Source organism: Pristis pectinata, chromosome 27 (genome assembly GCF_009764475.1).
Source record: "Pristis pectinata isolate sPriPec2 chromosome 27, sPriPec2.1.pri, whole genome shotgun sequence".
Classification (NCBI taxonomy): domain Eukaryota; kingdom Metazoa; phylum Chordata; class Chondrichthyes; order Rhinopristiformes; family Pristidae; genus Pristis; species Pristis pectinata.
This window is the reverse complement of record NC_067431.1, coordinates 16,118,222-16,128,467: the sequence shown is the minus strand read 5'-3', so window position 1 is coordinate 16,128,467 and position 10,246 is coordinate 16,118,222.

Here is a 10,246-nt window from a genome sequence, read left to right as displayed (position 1 = left end):
TTGAGGTCTACTTACACTAGTCCTTGGAGGAATACATAGACAGGGTCCCTGCCACTTGTTCGACACAGTGATAAGCCATGATGTGAAGGAGGCCGTGGATTTCCTTATTCATGCTGGGTCTTTATTCAGATGCGTAGGGAGCTGAGTCAAGCCTGTTTAGCAATTTTTCCAGGAAACGGATTTAACACTCAGAGTGTTCCATTGTGTCACAATGTCTCGTTGATTGTGCTGACACTGTGAATTGCTTGGATGATTACTGTGGGCTGCTCATAAAGTTTCTGCTGGATGTCACAGGCCCAGGAGCAAAATGTTCACAATGAACCAGACCTTGATTTTTATCCTGTAACTGTACACACTTGAGGTCTTTCACCCATTCCCCCCTCTCAGATGTGATCGCCACCATTATGCCATTAATCAGCACATTCCCACAGACAAAGGGGGTGAGTCAGTAAAATAAAACCGTGTTTCAAAAGTCACATCCAGCATTCTGAAAGTGAAACGTAAATTCTGTACATTGTCTTTTATTGTCAACAAGGAATCTTACTCAGTGGGGAAAAAATAAAACTTTGTATTATGAAGTATTTGGGAGCATTTTCTAGGATTTTATTAGAACTGAATAAAATCAGCATTGTGGTCCAGTATTTAGTGGGTGAGTTGGCATCCGTTGTTGAAGATACACATTTATCACTTCAGGACGATGACCTTACATCAGAACTGATGAGCAGATTAGGGATTGTAATGGGCTAAGTAAAGGAATGAATCTTGTGTCTAGAGGATACACAAAAGACTGCAGATGCTGTTCTTTCCTTCCCTCCCTCGTTCCTTGGCTTCATACTCGGTCAAACACAACGCTGGAGGAACTCAGCAGGTCAGGCAGCATCTGTGGAGGGAAATGGACAGTTGAAATTTCAGGTCAAGGCCATCAGTAAAGACATCATTGAACTGGAAAGAGTGCAGAGAAGATTTACGAGGATGCTGCCAGGACTCGAGGGCCTGAGTTATAGAGAGAGGGTGGGCAGGCTAGGACTTTATTCCTTGGAACATAGGAGATAGAGGGGTGACCTTATAGTGGTGTATAAAATCATGAGGGTTATAGATGGGGTGTGTGCATAGAGTCTTTTTCCCAGGAAAGAGGAATTAAAAACTAGAGGGCATGGGTCTCTTGAGGGGCAACTTCCTCACGCAGAAGGTGGTGCGTATATGGAATGAGCTGTCAGAGAAAGTGGTTGAAGCAGGTACAATAACAACATTTAAAAGACATTTGGATAAGTACATGGATGGGAGGGGTTTAGAGGGATATGGGCCAAATGTGGGCAAATGGGACTAGCATGGAGGAGTTGGGCCGAAGGGCCTGTTTCCATGCTGTATTACTCTATGACTCCATAAGGTTCTTGGAAAGGCCTTGACCTGAGACATCGACTGTCCATTCCCCGCCACAAATGCTGCCTGACCTGCTGGATTCTTCCATCAGCTCGTTTTTTTTTATGTCTAAGGGATGAGTAAATGGAAACTGCAGAATTATTGTCTAAAATTGTTAAATCTCTGATGATTCCAGAAGTATGCAATGTGGTCAGTCAAAGAATCAGGTACGTTTCCTCAAGTTCACATTGAAGTTCAGAACGCTGTAGGTGACAGAGCACAGTTCAGAGTGGCAGTGGGATGAAATTAAAGTGATAGGTAACCAGAACCACTGGACCATGTTTGGAGAATGAATGAAGGTGTCCCACGAAACATTTCCCTCAGCAGATATGCAAAGCTAAATCGAAAAAAATCACAGCTTGGCCAAAGGAATATTTGGGCCTCTGCACAACTGGAAGGGAGGAGTAAAAAGGGCAGATGTTGTCCTGTAGTTGCATGGGATGGTGCCACGGGAAAAGGAGGGGTGATTGAGGAGTGGATTTGAATGGTGGAGAGTTTGGATCCTTGGCATCTTGAAGGGAAGATGTAATTGATGGTGGCCTGAAGCTGCAGGTGATGGTAAGGATTAAAACTATCCTGCAGAACGTAGTCGGGAAGGCGAAGGCGGAGACAGCACATCCGGCTGATTGTGACAGAGTCACAGCCCAGTGAGGTCGAACTGATTTTCGAAGACAGGATGGGCTTGGCAAATTTCCATGAGAAGGAGAATCCTGTTGTGGCCTTGGTAGAGAAGAGGTGGTGAGATCAGAAAGTGGGAAATGGATTGGATTGAGGTCCCGTCAGCGACAGTGGAGGGGAACTCTCAGTTGAGGGAAAAGGGACACATATCAGAAGAGCACATATCATGTGGAAGGAAAGTGGTCGGGTTGGGTGTGGTGCAGATGGAAACTGGAAGGATGAGTTCTTGAAGGGAATAAAAATAGGAGGAAGCTGAGAGTCAGCGGATTATTAATCACTGTGGAGACACAAGAGGCTGCAGATGCTGGAATCTGGAGCAACACACAAAATGCTGGAGGAACTCAGCAGGTCAAGCAGCATCAGTCCAGATGAAGGGTCTCGACCCGAAACGTTGACTGTCCATTTCCCTCCACAGATGCTGCCCGACCTGCTGAGATCCTCCAGCAGTTTGTTTGTTCGTTGATATTAATCACTCAGCTGTCCTGTGAAATGGAGAAATAAAAGCTGGGACAAAGAAAAGGGGTGAATATAGATAGAAGTTGGTCTTCTGGTTGTCAGGGGTTCAATGACAATATTTGGGTAGGATGGCAGACAGAGTGGTGCTGCTTCAGAGTAGCGATGGTGGTGGGGTACCAGTGACAAAGGGGGTATGTCCTACTTGCCAGTAATTTGTCTACTGTTGCCAATAACATCTCCTCAGAACCCAGTTTTTTAAATTTTCCTTGTCCTGTAACCACCTCCTTTTGGTTCAAATATTCTTCCCTTTTATTATTTAACCCCTCCCGCCTCTTGCTCCATCACAGTCCTGTCCTCCTGTTTTTTTCCTTCCCTCCCTCGTTCCCTGCCTTTGTACTTGGTCAGAGACTGCTACATTTCTCACTTCAGACAATTTTCATGAAAGCTCATCAACGTGAAACATTACCTATGTTCCCCTCTCCACAGATGTTGCCTGGCCTGCTGAATGTTGCCCGCATTTTGTGGTTGTATTTCAGACTATCTGCTCTGCCTTGTTTTATAACACTTTTGTAAATGAAATAAAATCTAACGCATATATAAAAAATTAGAGGGTTAAAATTATGTAGTTTAACTTAAGCTACCAATAAAAAACTACAAACATAATAAAAATGTACACAAAAATTACATTTAATACAGTTCTCTTTAAGTAGGTATGTACCTACGCACAATGTGTAAATTGAAGGGTTTCAGAATACATTATATTTCTTGCTTTTGAATCAGTGTAAAAAAATCAGTGTATTTATTTTTATCTCCAACTCTGGAGCTACAAACATACAAATGACCATGGGAAACGCCAACAACTTTTAGGATTGTCCGTGCACAAAGTTGGTGCTCATAGCAAAACTAAGTTGAACAGGGAGCTGAAGTCACTTGAATTGCAACGGTAGATTAGAGGGAATAATTGACATCCAGGACATGAAGACATTTTCTGCAACATTGTTACCAGTCATTATTCTAGTCCCAATTACAAGAGGTAGTAACTTTTGAAGTGATAATCCTGTGCCGTTGCATAGTATTACTGGATCCAAATTCCTGAGTAGCATGATTGGAGCTCTTTTTAGTTCAAGATTACATGATGGCACACCAGGTGGTGACAGAGAGTTTAAAATGTACAGATTGTACAGACACATCGATGTCTGTCACACTGTCAATAGATTTATCTTGTACGGGTTGTCTGGGAACCTTCAAAAGTAGGTCTTTATTCATGGCCTGAGCTGCATCATTTTTTGGTGCTAAAATTGCTCTTTCACACAATCAATGGTAATTCAAATAGTGTTGAGTAACATTTGGGAAAACAGCTTGCATCAGTTGACGCTGTGCTGTAGCAATTTGACCCAAGTATTTCATTGAAATCATTCCTGCTGAGTCTTCATATTTAATTTCCTCATTTCCTAATGTATGTTCAAAGCAAACTCTCTCGCAGATGGATTGCCTGTCAAATGAACTCGCATATTGGTTTTCAAGTGTAATCGTTTAACATTTTCCCTGACATATGATGCTTTAATACAGGATTTCAATTCATCTGCTTTAATACCTCATGAAATTACTGGTAGCGTTTGATGAAAATCTCCAGCTACCACTAAAGTAGCACCTCCCATTAAATTATTATTGTCCCTAAGATCTTGCAACATTCGTTGTAATGCTTTGTGAGCCATTGTACATTCATCCAAGACAATACGTTTACAATTTTTTAGAATTTTCATCTTTGCAGTTCCCGACTAATGTTACATGTTGGAGTTTACACCTTTGTCAAACTTAAAGGGAGTTTAGAAGCCAGATGTGCAGATTTCTCTCCTGTCAAAAGTGTTGAAGCAATGCCTGATGATGTCACAGCAGGGGCAATCATATCTTCAAACTTTAGCTAAAAGTAGATTAATAAGGAAAGTTTTCCCACTCCACCACAAGCATCCAAAAACATATGATTCCTTGGTCATTGTAAGCAGCCTCTGTAATAGTATCTATGGCATTTCTTTGGTATCTCAGTAAACTTAGTTCTTTCTCTCGGATATATTCATCTAACTGGTTTAAATCATAGCTGGTCTCCTGCAGCAACACATTGCTCAAATTTTCATTTCCTCTTTGTGGTTCAGATACATCAAACATACTTGGGTCAGGTCCACCCAAATACTTAGTACCTCAAACATAGATCTGAAAAAAACTCATCAATTTTCAATGGGAAAAATTAAAGTCAAAGTCGAGTTTATTGTCATCTGCACAAGAATGTTTATGCACAGGTGCAATGAAAAACTAATTTGCAGCAGCATCACAGGCACATAGCGTTAGAGATACAACATTCACAAGGAAAACATCACATAAACTATACAAGAAAAATCACAACTAGAACAAAAAAAGTCCATTGTAGTGCAAAGTGGTTATAGTGTTGCTATAAAGGCCCCTCTAGGCTATGGAGGTTCTGCTAGAAGGTTTTGAAAGACTAAAAATGTGGTGCACATCCTTATGGTAAACATAACCTACATGAAAATTTTCAGATTTCTAGGTTGTTTCATTACTGAACTATATGTGGGGCATATGGACATTATATTTTATTCTACAGATTTCCAATAGTTGCTGTATTTTGCCATTATTGCTGTTCCACTGTTGGCCACCTGAGGGCAGCAGTGATCCCAACCCACCAGCCGATGGTTTTATTTATACATGTCACAGACAAATAAAGTTGGATTAAAAACTTTGCAACATTAAAATTAGTAGCAAATGAGTTTTTGCACAAATATAGAATTAGAACAGTCGTGGGAATTTATTTCACACCGCTTTTATCCTCTTTATAGCTTCTACCTGCCCTTCACTCCATTTCCAAAACTTGCCTTTGACCCCCATCAGACCTCCTCTCACCTTCCCTCATGCCTCTTCCACTCTCTCCTCTTCGTTTCGTTCCATCTCCTTGCATTCTCTCCTCTCCCCTCCCTTTCCCTGCTCCTTGCCCATTTTTGTTCACCTTGTTTCCCTCCCCTTTAACCCTGCCTCTCCTCCTCCTGCTCCCCTTGCCTTCCCCTTTCCTCCTGCCCCCCCTACCCCTCCCACCCCCCAATCACTGCAGGTCCCTAGTTATTGAGTGATTCTGCCCGCTGATACCACCCAAAGGTCGAGCTTAGGGTTGTGACCAACTTTATTGAAGTGTCTCCTTAGACTGTGTGCCTTATTCTCAGCCTTCTTACTCATGTGAACCTCTGTCCAGTGTTCTGCAGATGTTATTGGAAAGGTGCTTTGGTTGAAGAGTTGCTGTTTCCTTTTCTATTACACACACTATGCAGTGACAGGGCAACAGAGTGTGTGGGATGTGCTCTGAGCATCCAGCTGCAGTATAACTGCACCTGAGACCAGGGCCTGTGGAATGAAGCAACCACAGTTCATTCCATCTGCCTTGCTGAACTTGGGAAGCTGGCACATCGTACAGCATCCTAGCAACAGGTTGAGTCTGTTAAGCCCCTCGGGTCTGTTCCTCCAACTTTTTCCCTTTTATTTATTTGTGGGGTACTGCTGAGAAAGCCACCAATTTTTGCCTGTCCCAAGTTTCCCTTTGGGAGGGTGAGGATGAGCCACCTACTTCTTTGGTCCTTCTGGTGAACGTACTCCCACAATACTGTTGGGTTGGGAATGCCAGGAGGTCCAGTAATAATGAAGGGATGTGGAGATGTCCAATTCAGTGTAACTTGTTCCCGTACACATGTTGTTCGAGTCCTTCTTGCTGGTTATGGTTGTGAGTTGGGAACTGCTGTTGGAATAGCCTGAGAAAGTAACTGCAGTGCATTGTATAGATGGTATGCACTGCAGCCACAATGTGCTGGTGGTGAAGGGATAAATGTTTAGGGTTGTTGAATAGGTGCCAATCAATCAGCAGCTTTCTCATGGATGGTGTGAAGTTACCTGAATATTGTGGGTGCTGCACACATCTGGCCAAGCAGAGAGTGTTCCATCATGCTTCTGATTTGGGCCTTGTAGATGGCGGATAGACTTTGGGGTGTTAGGAGGTGGGTCACTTGCTGCAAGGTATCAGTTTCTGACCTTGTTGCTGGTCCAGTTGATGGTGGCCCCCAGGAATTTAATGATGGGGGTCTTAATGGTGTTGGAGATGGTCCTTGCCTGGCACTTATGAGCATAAACGTTATTTGCCATTCAGCCTGTGCCTAATTATTGTCTCGAACTTGCTACTTCATTTGCTGAGGAGTTGCAAGTAAATTAAACATTGTGCAATCATCAGAGAACACGTCCACTTCTGACCTTATGATGGAAGGAAGGTCATTGATAAAGCAACTGAACATGTTTGGGCCCAGAACAGTCCCTGAGGAAGTCCTGCAGTGATGTCCTGGGGCTGGGGTGATTGACTTCTGACAACCACAGGCAGGTATGTGCAACCTCTGAACTGATTTTCCCTTAATGCCAATTAACTTCAATTTTACCAGGGCTCCTTGATGCCAAATATTACCTGGATGCCAAGGACAGACACTCTCACCTCTCTTCTGGGATTCTGCTCTTTGGTCCGTGTATTTCCCACGACTGTAATGAGGTCTGTAGTGGGCCCAGCAAAACACAAACTAGGCGCCATCATCAACACCTTCCATTGCTTCATTAATGACTGAGGGTGGATTGATTGGACAGTTAATGGGCTGGATTTGTCCTTCTTTATACAAACAGAACATACCTGGGCAAGTGTCCACAATGTCAGGTAGATGCTAGTATTGGAACACCTAATTCTGGGGCTCAGACCTTCAGGGCCACAGCCTGGATGTATCTGGCCCTGTAGCCTTACTGCACTCAGTGCTGTCAGCCATTTCTTGATATCACGCGGCATGAACCAGCTTGGGTGAAGGCTCCTTCCCGTGATGACAGCGGTCTCAGGAGGAAGTCATGGTGGATCGTCCACTCTGTACCCCTGGTGGAACAAGGTTGCCAAAGCTTCAGCCTTGTCCTTCGCACTCGCAGGCATTGTTGAGGGTGGGGATGTTCTTGGAACCTCCTCCTCCCATTAGCTGTTTAATCGTCTGCCACCGAACACCACTAAATGCGGTAAGTCTGCAGAGCCTCAGCTTGAGCTGTGGGTTGTGTGATTGCCCGGTTCTGTCTATTGCACACTCATTTCACTGCTTAGCCGCTTCACCTATGCTGGCACCTCATGTTTTGGTGTCCTTGGCGCTGCTACCGGCATGCCCACTGAACTCGTCGTGGAAACCAGGTTAAACCCCTGGCTTGATGGTCATGGTATAGTGAGGGATGTGTCAGTCCGGGAGGCTACAGGCTGTACATTCCTGCTGCTGGTCCTCAGAGCCTCAGTGATGCCCAGGGAAACTTCCCACTGGTGATAGGGTCAAGAACCAGAGGGTAGAGAATGAAGGAGATTGGCAAAGGAATTGGATGTCATGAGAAAAACCTTTCTTTACACAGCAGGCAAATAGGTTTGAGCTGCTGGATGTGTTCTCAGTCGAAACTAGTTCTACACTTCCCCTTTTCTGCTAGGTCTCTTAAGTGGAACTTTGTCAAATGCCTTCTGGAAGTCCATATAAACATCCCCTCGGTTACCCCCTCCAACTACACAGGTTACCTCCCCAAAACATTCAGCCAGACTCACAAGACACAACCCTAATCTTTGCAAATCCACACTGCCTCGTCGTGCCTCGGTGCAGTTACAGAAACCTAACACTGTTTCCAACTGTTGCCCTTCCGTTCACAAAACTGCTTCATAACCCAGATGTTATTTCCACTTGGTTTAAAAAAGAATCATTTAATATTTTTGCTACATGTAAAGACCATTTGTAAAATGAATCCCTCATTTCCTTTCCTTCCCTTTCTGTCAGGAGCTCACCAGTGGGGGTTGGGATCAGAGGGTGGGTGGGGGGGAGAGAAGAGACCAAGTTTTGTCCCCTCCAATCCCCAGGGGGAAACTCAGGCTGATTCCCGCTGCCCAAAGCCAATCACTGTAATGTTATCCTGCCACCATGGTGTCATAATTACAGGAACACAGGGCTCAAAACCCACAGCATCAAACACACAAATCCCTCTTTGCTGTGTCCAAAATACTCCCAGATGTCCAGGCACGCAGGCTGGACCCAGCAGTGTTGGAGCTGAGCCAATCCGATCAAAACGAATGCATCAGAATTCTGCTCAGCAACAACATCAGTCATATCTGGCCTGCTGGTGTTGACTGTAACTATAACTGGGCCTCCCACATCTCATACTCAATAGAAAGGCCTTAGGCATCACATTCCAACACTGGATTACCCTGTTTTATTCGAAGAGTTCTGCTCCAGTTCTTGCTACAAGCAGGGCCCAGATTAGTTAACTCAGTGCCTTTCCTCTATTAATATAATCCTTTGCTGGCATGCAGAGAGGCTTGGGATTGCTCGAGGGAAGGTGTCTGCTCTCGATCACCAGCTTCGCAAGTTCCTAAACCATCCAGGAAGCAGGCACCTTCAAAGCTTCTTGTTCCTTCTCACACAATGCTGCCCTCTCTTGCCCTGACACACTCGTTCACACACACACACACACACACACACACACACACACACACACTCTCTCACTCTGATTCAGTCAGGCTTTCATTCACACAGGTTACCATTCACTCAGGTTTGGGATCAGGTGTTCAATGACAGGTGCAAGCAGACAGGTGTTCAAGGCCAGATAGTTTGGGGCCTGGGTTGTGAGGCCAGGTGCTCAGGCCCAGGTCTTTGTGGCCAGGTGTTTGGGGGTCACATCTGTGAGACCAGCTTTTCAAGAGCCAGATGTTTGGAGCTGGTGTTTGGGGACAGGTGTGCCCAGTGTGCTCAATGCAGCTGGCCTGAGGATGACAGGGAGCTCCTTCTGCCCATCACCTGGTGACTGCCACCAGCAAAGGTTCTGAATGTTAGGAGAAGACAGGAGATGTGGTGCAGTCTGTGGTCAAATGTCCTGATAGGATTTAATGCCCAAGCCAAGGTTTGTGACAAGACCATAAGACCACAAGGTATAGGAGCAGAATTAGGCCATTTGGCCCATTGAGTCTGCTCCACCATTCAACCATGGGTGTTTTTTTTAACCCTATTCTCCTGCCTTCTCCCTGGAACCCTTAACCAATCAAGAACCTATCAATCTCTGCCTCAAATACACCCAATGACTTGGCCTCCACAGCCCTCTGTGGCGATGAATTCCACAGATTCACCACCCGCTGGTTGAAGAAATTCCTCCTCATCTCAGTTTTAAAGGGACATCCCTTTATTCTGAGGCTGTGCCCTCAGATCCTAGACTCTCCTACTGATGGAAACATCCTCTCCACATCCACTCTATCCAGGCCTTTCAGTATTCAGTAGGTTTCTATGAGATCCCCCTTCATCCTTCTGAACTCCATCAAGTATAGGCCCAGAGACATTAAACGGTCCTCATACATTATTTGGAGACATACGTATGTCTAGAGCTCAGGGACTGTCCTTGCCAGGGTTTCAGCCTGAAGCGTCAACAATTCCTTTGTCCCCCCACAGATGCTGTTCTTCCATGTCCTCCAGCAGATTGTGTGTTGCTCCAGATTCCAGCATCTGCAGTTTCCGTTTGTGATGAATAACCTGATCAAAACTCATGAGGTGAGAGGCTTCGGAGAAATGGTTTTGGGCTGGGACTGTGGACGGGCCGTGAACTGAAACAGCAGCTGAAA